Here is a 10,000-nt window from a genome sequence, read left to right as displayed (position 1 = left end):
TTCCATGCATTCATGCAAATAATCAGCACTCAAGATTCATTTCACCATTTTCCTTCCGCCACACCCACCTCTTGCTGCTCTGACTCCCACACAAGCAAACGACAAGCCCTATCCTTCATTGCCTTGCCTCAAGCTTCAAAACTGCCTGACTTTCACCATTCCCTCACTCACCCACAAATCACTCACTCACTCACTCACCCCCCAATCTCACGCTCGCCAACCTCGAAATCTCTCATCCCCTCAAATCGCTCTCCCCCAAATCTCCCCATCCCCAAATCTCTCCTCCCCCAAAAAAGCTTCCACCGCCCCCAAAACACCAGGATTGTTTCATTTCCAATCCCACCAATTATTAAGCCAGATCGCTGTTGTAGCCACATTTCGGAACCCCATGTGGCAAGTGGCGCCTGCTACTCGGCATTCTGATTTGCAACACTCCTCACATGAACACACATGCATTCCAGCAGCATGCTAGTTGGCTTCACATTTTTCCTGCATTGAATTGCAGCTCTTCCTGCACGATTCTTTGTTCTCTTGCTGTTTGTCCCTCCCAGGTTTCTATGCACCTTGTCTCTCCTCTCTGTTGCTGCGTCCTGGTGTGCCTGCGCCAGCGTGTATTCTTTTGCCAACTTATTTTGTTGTTCTGTGTTCTTTCGCCCCTTGCGACGACCCCGTTACATATGTGGAGCAGCAGGAGAATGTGCAGGAAAGAAATGGTGAAAGCAAAGTGAGAAAGAGAGCAGCAAACAGGTTGTTGATGGATCAACGGCACTGTGTGTGCAGAAGCATGAGCAGCCTGTGGATGGCAGCAAAAGCCTACTGCACCTGGTATTCCCAGGCAGTCTCCCATCCAAGTACTAACCAGGCCTCAGTCTGCTTGGTTTCCGAGATCAGACGGGATCGGGCGTTTTCAGACTGGTGTGGCCACAAGCATCGATGTCATGGCTTTCTCTTTACTTAAACGGACATAAGGCTGTTCTTCACTTCTTTTTCTCCTTCCATGCATTCATGCAAATAATCAGCACTCAAGATTCATTTCACCATTTTCCTTCCGCCACACCCACCTCTTGCTGCTCTGACTCCCACACAAGCAAACGACAAGCCCTATCCTTCATTGCCTTGCCTCAAGCTTCAAAACTGCCTGACTTTCACCATTCCCTCACTCACCCACAAATCACTCACTCACTCACTCACCCCCCAATCTCACGCTCGCCAACCTCGAAATCTCTCATCCCCTCAAATCGCTCTCCCCCAAATCTCCCCATCCCCAAATCTCTCCTCCCCCAAAAAAGCTTCCACCGCCCCCAAAACACCAGGATTGTTTCATTTCCAATCCCACCAATTATTAAGCCAGATCGCTGTTGTAGCCACATTTCGGAACCCCATGTGGCAAGTGGCGCCTGCTACTCGGCATTCTGATTTGCAACACTCCTCACATGAACACACATGCATTCCAGCAGCATGCTAGTTGGCTTTACATTTTTCCTGCATTGAATTGCAGCTCTTCCTGCACGATTCTTTGTTCTCTTGCTGTTTGTCCCTCCCAGGTTTCTATGCACCTTGTCTCTCCTCTCTGTTGCTGCGTCCTGGTGTGCCTGCGCCAGCGTGTATTCTTTTGCCAACTTATTTTGTTGTTCTGTGTTCTTTCGCCCCTTGCGACGACCCCGTTACATATGTGGAGCAGCAGGAGAATGTGCAGGAAAGAAATGGTGAAAGCAAAGTGAGAAAGAGAGCAGCAAAAAGGTTGTTGATGGATCAACGGCACTGTGTGTGCAGAAGCATGAGCAGCCTGTGGATGGCAGCAAAAGCCTACTGCACCTGGTATTCCCAGGCAGTCTCCCATCCAAGTACTAACCAGGCCTCAGTCTGCTTGGTTTCCGAGATCAGACGGGATCGGGCGTTTTCAGACTAGTGTGGCCGTAGGCATCGATGTCATGGCTTTCTCTTTACTTAAACGGACATAAGGCTGTTCTTCACTTCTTTTTCTCCTTCCATGCATTCATGCAAATAATCAGCACTCAAGATTCATTTCACCATTTTCCTTCCGCCACACCCACCTCTTGCTGCTCTGACTCCCACACAAGCAAACGACAAGCCCTATCCTTCATTGCCTTGCCTCAAGCTTCAAAACTGCCTGACTTTCACCATTCCCTCACTCACCCACAAATCACTCACTCACTCACTCACCCCCCAATCTCACGCTCGCCAACCTCGAAATCTCTCATCCCCTCAAATCGCTCTCCCCCAAATCTCCCCATCCCCAAATCTCTCCTCCCCCAAAAAAGCTTCCACCGCCCCCAAAACACCAGGATTGTTTCATTTCCAATCCCACCAATTATTAAGCCAGATCGCTGTTGTAGCCACATTTCGGAACCCCATGTGGCAAGTGGCGCCTGCTACTCGGCATTCTGATTTGCAACACTCCTCACATGAACACACATGCATTCCAGCAGCATGCTAGTTGGCTTTACATTTTTCCTGCATTGAATTGCAGCTCTTCCTGCACGATTCTTTGTTCTCTTGCTGTTTGTCCCTCCCAGGTTTCTATGCACCTTGTCTCTCCTCTCTGTTGCTGCGTCCTGGTGTGCCTGCGCCAGCGTGTGTTTTTTTGCCAACTTATTTTGTTGTTCTGCGTTCTTTCGTCCCTTGCGTCGACCCCCTTGCATTTGTGTAGCAGCAGGAGAATGTGCAGGAAAGAAATGGTGAAAGCAAAGTGAGAGAGAGAGCAGCAAAAAGGTTGTTGATGGATCAACGGCTCTCTGTGTGCAGAAGCATGAGCAGCCTGTGGATGGCAGCAAAAGCCTACTGCACCTGGTATTCCCAGGCAGTCTCCCATCCAAGTACTAACCAGGCCTCAGTCTGCTTGGTTTCCGAGATCAGACGGGATCGGGCGTTTTCAGACTAGTGTGGCCGTAGGCATCGATGTCATGGCTTTCTCTTTACTTAACCGGACATAAGGCTGTTCTTCACTTCTTTTTCTCCTTCCATGCTTTCATGCAAATAATCAGCACTCAAGATTCATTTCACCATTTTCCTTCCGCCACACCCACCTCTTGCTGCTCTGACTCCCACACAAGCAAACGACAAGCCCTATCCTTCATTGCCTTGCCTCAAGCTTCAAAACTGCCTGACTTTCACCATTCCCTCACTCACCCACAAATCACTCACTCACTCACTCACCCCCCAATCTCACGCTCGCCAACCTCGAAATCTCTCATCCCCTCAAATCGCTCTCCCCCAAATCTCCCCATCCCCAAATCTCTCCTCCCCCAAAAAAGCTTCCACCGCCCCCAAAACACCAGGATTGTTTCATTTCCAATCCCACCAATTATTAAGCCAGATCGCTGTTGTAGCCACATTTCAGAACCCCATGTGGCAAGTGGCGCCTGCTACTCGGCATTCTGATTTGCAACACTCCTCACATGAACACACATGCATTCCAGCAGCATGCTAGTTGGCTTTACATTTTTCCTGCATTGAATTGCAGCTCTTCCTGCATGATTCTTTGTTCTCTTGCTGTTTGTCCCTCCCAGGTTTCTATGCACCTTGTCTCTCCTCTCTGTTGCTGCGTCCTGGTGTGCCTGCGCCAGCGTGTATTCTTTTGCCAACTTATTTTGTTGTTCTGTGTTCTTTCGCCCCTTGCGACGACCCCGTTACATATGTGGAGCAGCAGGAGAATGTGCAGGAAAGAAATGGTGAAAGCAAAGTGAGAAAGAGAGCAGCAAACAGGTTGTTGATGGATCAACGGCACTGTGTGTGCAGAAGCATGAGCAGCCTGTGGATGGCAGCAAAAGCCTACTGCACCTGGTATTCCCAGGCAGTCTCCCATCCAAGTACTAACCAGGCCTCAGTCTGCTTGGTTTCCGAGATCAGACGGGATCGGGCGTTTTCAGACTAGTGTGGTCGCAGGCATCGATGTCATGGCTTTCTCTTTACTTAACCGGACATAAGGCTGTTCTTCACTTCTTTTTCTCCTTCCATGCATTCATGCAAATAATCAGCACTCAAGATTCATTTCACCATTTTCCTTCCGCCACACCCACCTCTTGCTGCTCTGACTCCCACACAAGCAAACGACAAGCCCTATCCTTCATTGCCTTGCCTCAAGCTTCAAAACTGCCTGACTTTCACCATTCCCTCACTCACCCACAAATCACTCACTCACTCACTCACCCCCCAATCTCACGCTCGCCAACCTCGAAATCTCTCATCCCCTCAAATCGCTCTCCCCCAAATCTCCCCATCCCCAAATCTCTCCTCCCCCAAAAAAGCTTCCACCGCCCCCAAAACACCAGGATTGTTTCATTTCCAATCCCACCAATTATTAAGCCAGATCGCTGTTGTAGCCACATTTCGGAACCCCATGTGGCAAGTGGCGCCTGCTACTCGGCATTCTGATTTGCAACACTCCTCACATGAACACACATGCATTCCAGCAGCATGCTAGTTGGCTTCACATTTTTCCTGCATTGAATTGCAGCTCTTCCTGCACGATTCTTTGTTCTCTTGCTGTTTGTCCCTCCCAGGTTTCTATGCACCTTGTCTCTCCTCTCTGTTGCTGCGTCCTGGTGTGCCTGCGCCAGCGTGTATTCTTTTGCCAACTTATTTTGTTGTTCTGTGTTCTTTCGCCCCTTGCGACGACCCCGTTACATATGTGGAGCAGCAGGAGAATGTGCAGGAAAGAAATGGTGAAAGCAAAGTGAGAAAGAGAGCAGCAAACAGGTTGTTGATGGATCAACGGCACTGTGTGTGCAGAAGCATGAGCAGCCTGTGGATGGCAGCAAAAGCCTACTGCACCTGGTATTCCCAGGCAGTCTCCCATCCAAGTACTAACCAGGCCTCAGTCTGCTTGGTTTCCGAGATCAGACGGGATCGGGCGTTTTCAGACTGGTGTGGCCACAAGCATCGATGTCATGGCTTTCTCTTTACTTAAACGGACATAAGGCTGTTCTTCACTTCTTTTTCTCCTTCCATGCATTCATGCAAATAATCAGCACTCAAGATTCATTTCACCATTTTCCTTCCGCCACACCCACCTCTTGCTGCTCTGACTCCCACACAAGCAAACGACAAGCCCTATCCTTCATTGCCTTGCCTCAAGCTTCAAAACTGCCTGACTTTCACCATTCCCTCACTCACCCACAAATCACTCACTCACTCACTCACCCCCCAATCTCACGCTCGCCAACCTCGAAATCTCTCATCCCCTCAAATCGCTCTCCCCCAAATCTCCCCATCCCCAAATCTCTCCTCCCCCAAAAAAGCTTCCACCGCCCCCAAAACACCAGGATTGTTTCATTTCCAATCCCACCAATTATTAAGCCAGATCGCTGTTGTAGCCACATTTCGGAACCCCATGTGGCAAGTGGCGCCTGCTACTCGGCATTCTGATTTGCAACACTCCTCACATGAACACACATGCATTCCAGCAGCATGCTAGTTGGCTTTACATTTTTCCTGCATTGAATTGCAGCTCTTCCTGCACGATTCTTTGTTCTCTTGCTGTTTGTCCCTCCCAGGTTTCTATGCACCTTGTCTCTCCTCTCTGTTGCTGCGTCCTGGTGTGCCTGCGCCAGCGTGTATTCTTTTGCCAACTTATTTTGTTGTTCTGTGTTCTTTCGCCCCTTGCGACGACCCCGTTACATATGTGGAGCAGCAGGAGAATGTGCAGGAAAGAAATGGTGAAAGCAAAGTGAGAAAGAGAGCAGCAAAAAGGTTGTTGATGGATCAACGGCACTGTGTGTGCAGAAGCATGAGCAGCCTGTGGATGGCAGCAAAAGCCTACTGCACCTGGTATTCCCAGGCAGTCTCCCATCCAAGTACTAACCAGGCCTCAGTCTGCTTGGTTTCCGAGATCAGACGGGATCGGGCGTTTTCAGACTAGTGTGGCCGTAGGCATCGATGTCATGGCTTTCTCTTTACTTAAACGGACATAAGGCTGTTCTTCACTTCTTTTTCTCCTTCCATGCATTCATGCAAATAATCAGCACTCAAGATTCATTTCACCATTTTCCTTCCGCCACACCCACCTCTTGCTGCTCTGACTCCCACACAAGCAAACGACAAGCCCTATCCTTCATTGCCTTGCCTCAAGCTTCAAAACTGCCTGACTTTCACCATTCCCTCACTCACCCACAAATCACTCACTCACTCACTCACCCCCCAATCTCACGCTCGCCAACCTCGAAATCTCTCATCCCCTCAAATCGCTCTCCCCCAAATCTCCCCATCCCCAAATCTCTCCTCCCCCAAAAAAGCTTCCACCGCCCCCAAAACACCAGGATTGTTTCATTTCCAATCCCACCAATTATTAAGCCAGATCGCTGTTGTAGCCACATTTCGGAACCCCATGTGGCAAGTGGCGCCTGCTACTCGGCATTCTGATTTGCAACACTCCTCACATGAACACACATGCATTCCAGCAGCATGCTAGTTGGCTTTACATTTTTCCTGCATTGAATTGCAGCTCTTCCTGCACGATTCTTTGTTCTCTTGCTGTTTGTCCCTCCCAGGTTTCTATGCACCTTGTCTCTCCTCTCTGTTGCTGCGTCCTGGTGTGCCTGCGCCAGCGTGTGTTTTTTTGCCAACTTATTTTGTTGTTCTGCGTTCTTTCGTCCCTTGCGTCGACCCCCTTGCATTTGTGTAGCAGCAGGAGAATGTGCAGGAAAGAAATGGTGAAAGCAAAGTGAGAGAGAGAGCAGCAAAAAGGTTGTTGATGGATCAACGGCTCTCTGTGTGCAGAAGCATGAGCAGCCTGTGGATGGCAGCAAAAGCCTACTGCACCTGGTATTCCCAGGCAGTCTCCCATCCAAGTACTAACCAGGCCTCAGTCTGCTTGGTTTCCGAGATCAGACGGGATCGGGCGTTTTCAGACTAGTGTGGCCGTAGGCATCGATGTCATGGCTTTCTCTTTACTTAACCGGACATAAGGCTGTTCTTCACTTCTTTTTCTCCTTCCATGCTTTCATGCAAATAATCAGCACTCAAGATTCATTTCACCATTTTCCTTCCGCCACACCCACCTCTTGCTGCTCTGACTCCCACACAAGCAAACGACAAGCCCTATCCTTCATTGCCTTGCCTCAAGCTTCAAAACTGCCTGACTTTCACCATTCCCTCACTCACCCACAAATCACTCACTCACTCACTCACCCCCCAATCTCACGCTCGCCAACCTCGAAATCTCTCATCCCCTCAAATCGCTCTCCCCCAAATCTCCCCATCCCCAAATCTCTCCTCCCCCAAAAAAGCTTCCACCGCCCCCAAAACACCAGGATTGTTTCATTTCCAATCCCACCAATTATTAAGCCAGATCGCTGTTGTAGCCACATTTCAGAACCCCATGTGGCAAGTGGCGCCTGCTACTCGGCATTCTGATTTGCAACACTCCTCACATGAACACACATGCATTCCAGCAGCATGCTAGTTGGCTTTACATTTTTCCTGCATTGAATTGCAGCTCTTCCTGCATGATTCTTTGTTCTCTTGCTGTTTGTCCCTCCCAGGTTTCTATGCACCTTGTCTCTCCTCTCTGTTGCTGCGTCCTGGTGTGCCTGCGCCAGCGTGTATTCTTTTGCCAACTTATTTTGTTGTTCTGTGTTCTTTCGCCCCTTGCGACGACCCCGTTACATATGTGGAGCAGCAGGAGAATGTGCAGGAAAGAAATGGTGAAAGCAAAGTGAGAAAGAGAGCAGCAAACAGGTTGTTGATGGATCAACGGCACTGTGTGTGCAGAAGCATGAGCAGCCTGTGGATGGCAGCAAAAGCCTACTGCACCTGGTATTCCCAGGCAGTCTCCCATCCAAGTACTAACCAGGCCTCAGTCTGCTTGGTTTCCGAGATCAGACGGGATCGGGCGTTTTCAGACTAGTGTGGTCGCAGGCATCGATGTCATGGCTTTCTCTTTACTTAACCGGACATAAGGCTGTTCTTCACTTCTTTTTCTCCTTCCATGCATTCATGCAAATAATCAGCACTCAAGATTCATTTCACCATTTTCCTTCCGCCACACCCACCTCTTGCTGCTCTGACTCCCACACAAGCAAACGACAAGCCCTATCCTTCATTGCCTTGCCTCAAGCTTCAAAACTGCCTGACTTTCACCATTCCCTCACTCACCCACAAATCACTCACTCACTCACTCACCCCCCAATCTCACGCTCGCCAACCTCGAAATCTCTCATCCCCTCAAATCGCTCTCCCCCAAATCTCCCCATCCCCAAATCTCTCCTCCCCCAAAAAAGCTTCCACCGCCCCCAAAACACCAGGATTGTTTCATTTCCAATCCCACCAATTATTAAGCCAGATCGCTGTTGTAGCCACATTTCGGAACCCCATGTGGCAAGTGGCGCCTGCTACTCGGCATTCTGATTTGCAACACTCCTCACATGAACACACATGCATTCCAGCAGCATGCTAGTTGGCTTCACATTTTTCCTGCATTGAATTGCAGCTCTTCCTGCACGATTCTTTGTTCTCTTGCTGTTTGTCCCTCCCAGGTTTCTATGCACCTTGTCTCTCCTCTCTGTTGCTGCGTCCTGGTGTGCCTGCGCCAGCGTGTATTCTTTTGCCAACTTATTTTGTTGTTCTGTGTTCTTTCGCCCCTTGCGACGACCCCGTTACATATGTGGAGCAGCAGGAGAATGTGCAGGAAAGAAATGGTGAAAGCAAAGTGAGAAAGAGAGCAGCAAACAGGTTGTTGATGGATCAACGGCACTGTGTGTGCAGAAGCATGAGCAGCCTGTGGATGGCAGCAAAAGCCTACTGCACCTGGTATTCCCAGGCAGTCTCCCATCCAAGTACTAACCAGGCCTCAGTCTGCTTGGTTTCCGAGATCAGACGGGATCGGGCGTTTTCAGACTGGTGTGGCCACAAGCATCGATGTCATGGCTTTCTCTTTACTTAAACGGACATAAGGCTGTTCTTCACTTCTTTTTCTCCTTCCATGCATTCATGCAAATAATCAGCACTCAAGATTCATTTCACCATTTTCCTTCCGCCACACCCACCTCTTGCTGCTCTGACTCCCACACAAGCAAACGACAAGCCCTATCCTTCATTGCCTTGCCTCAAGCTTCAAAACTGCCTGACTTTCACCATTCCCTCACTCACCCACAAATCACTCACTCACTCACTCACCCCCCAATCTCACGCTCGCCAACCTCGAAATCTCTCATCCCCTCAAATCGCTCTCCCCCAAATCTCCCCATCCCCAAATCTCTCCTCCCCCAAAAAAGCTTCCACCGCCCCCAAAACACCAGGATTGTTTCATTTCCAATCCCACCAATTATTAAGCCAGATCGCTGTTGTAGCCACATTTCGGAACCCCATGTGGCAAGTGGCGCCTGCTACCCGGCATTCTGATTTGCAACACTCCTCACATGAACACACATGCATTCCAGCAGCATGCTAGTTGGCTTTACATTTTTCCTGCATTGAATTGCAGCTCTTCCTGCACGATTCTTTGTTCTCTTGCTGTTTGTCCCTCCCAGGTTTCTATGCACCTTGTCTCTCCTCTCTGTTGCTGCGTCCTGGTGTGCCTGCGCCAGCGTGTATTCTTTTGCCAACTTATTTTGTTGTTCTGTGTTCTTTCGCCCCTTGCGACGACCCCGTTACATATGTGGAGCAGCAGGAGAATGTGCAGGAAAGAAATGGTGAAAGCAAAGTGAGAAAGAGAGCAGCAAACAGGTTGTTGATGGATCAACGGCACTGTGTGTGCAGAAGCATGAGCAGCCTGTGGATGGCAGCAAAAGCCAACTGCACCTGGTATTCCCAGGCAGTCTCCCATCCAAGTACTAACCAGGCCTCAGTCTGCTTGGTTTCCGAGATCAGACGGGATCGGGCGTTTTCAGACTAGTGTGGCCGCAGGCATCGATGTCATGGCTTTCTCTTTACTTAAACGGACATAAGGCTGTTCTTCACTTCTTTTTCTCCTTCCATGCATTCATGCAAATAATCAGCACTCAAGATTCATTTCACCATTTTCCTTCCGCCACACCCACCT

At 49.5% G+C, this 10,000-nt stretch overlaps 4 non-coding genes and 6 pseudogenes across 4 annotated transcripts; all 10 read right to left on the bottom strand.

The window, feature by feature from the left end:
• Window positions 1-810: 810 nt before the first annotated feature.
• On the bottom strand, window positions 811-929 carry LOC139246396 (5S ribosomal RNA; annotated as a pseudogene).
• An 874-nt stretch (window positions 930-1,803) lies between these two features.
• Window positions 1,804-1,922, bottom strand: LOC139246309 (5S ribosomal RNA). Its single transcript, XR_011590324.1, has one exon. It is a non-coding gene; the product is annotated as a 5S ribosomal RNA (ribosomal RNA).
• Window positions 1,923-2,796: 874 nt separating this feature from the next.
• Window positions 2,797-2,915, bottom strand: LOC139246297 (5S ribosomal RNA). Its single transcript, XR_011590323.1, has one exon. It is a non-coding gene; the product is annotated as a 5S ribosomal RNA (ribosomal RNA).
• Window positions 2,916-3,789: 874 nt separating this feature from the next.
• Window positions 3,790-3,908, bottom strand: LOC139246258 (5S ribosomal RNA; annotated as a pseudogene).
• An 874-nt stretch (window positions 3,909-4,782) lies between these two features.
• Window positions 4,783-4,901, bottom strand: LOC139246395 (5S ribosomal RNA; annotated as a pseudogene).
• Window positions 4,902-5,775: 874 nt separating this feature from the next.
• On the bottom strand, window positions 5,776-5,894 carry LOC139246285 (5S ribosomal RNA). Its single transcript, XR_011590322.1, has one exon. It is a non-coding gene; the product is annotated as a 5S ribosomal RNA (ribosomal RNA).
• An 874-nt stretch (window positions 5,895-6,768) lies between these two features.
• Window positions 6,769-6,887, bottom strand: LOC139246274 (5S ribosomal RNA). Its single transcript, XR_011590321.1, has one exon. It is a non-coding gene; the product is annotated as a 5S ribosomal RNA (ribosomal RNA).
• An 874-nt stretch (window positions 6,888-7,761) lies between these two features.
• On the bottom strand, window positions 7,762-7,880 carry LOC139246257 (5S ribosomal RNA; annotated as a pseudogene).
• Window positions 7,881-8,754: 874 nt separating this feature from the next.
• On the bottom strand, window positions 8,755-8,873 carry LOC139246394 (5S ribosomal RNA; annotated as a pseudogene).
• Window positions 8,874-9,747: 874 nt separating this feature from the next.
• LOC139246110 (5S ribosomal RNA) lies at window positions 9,748-9,866 on the bottom strand (annotated as a pseudogene).
• Window positions 9,867-10,000: the final 134 nt, after the last annotated feature.

The sequence above is a fragment of the Pristiophorus japonicus genome, unplaced genomic scaffold, assembly GCF_044704955.1.
Source record: "Pristiophorus japonicus isolate sPriJap1 unplaced genomic scaffold, sPriJap1.hap1 HAP1_SCAFFOLD_247, whole genome shotgun sequence".
NCBI classification, from domain to species: domain Eukaryota; kingdom Metazoa; phylum Chordata; class Chondrichthyes; family Pristiophoridae; genus Pristiophorus; species Pristiophorus japonicus.
The sequence above is the reverse complement of the archived record's forward strand: the minus strand, read 5'-3'. Positions and strand labels throughout refer to the sequence as shown.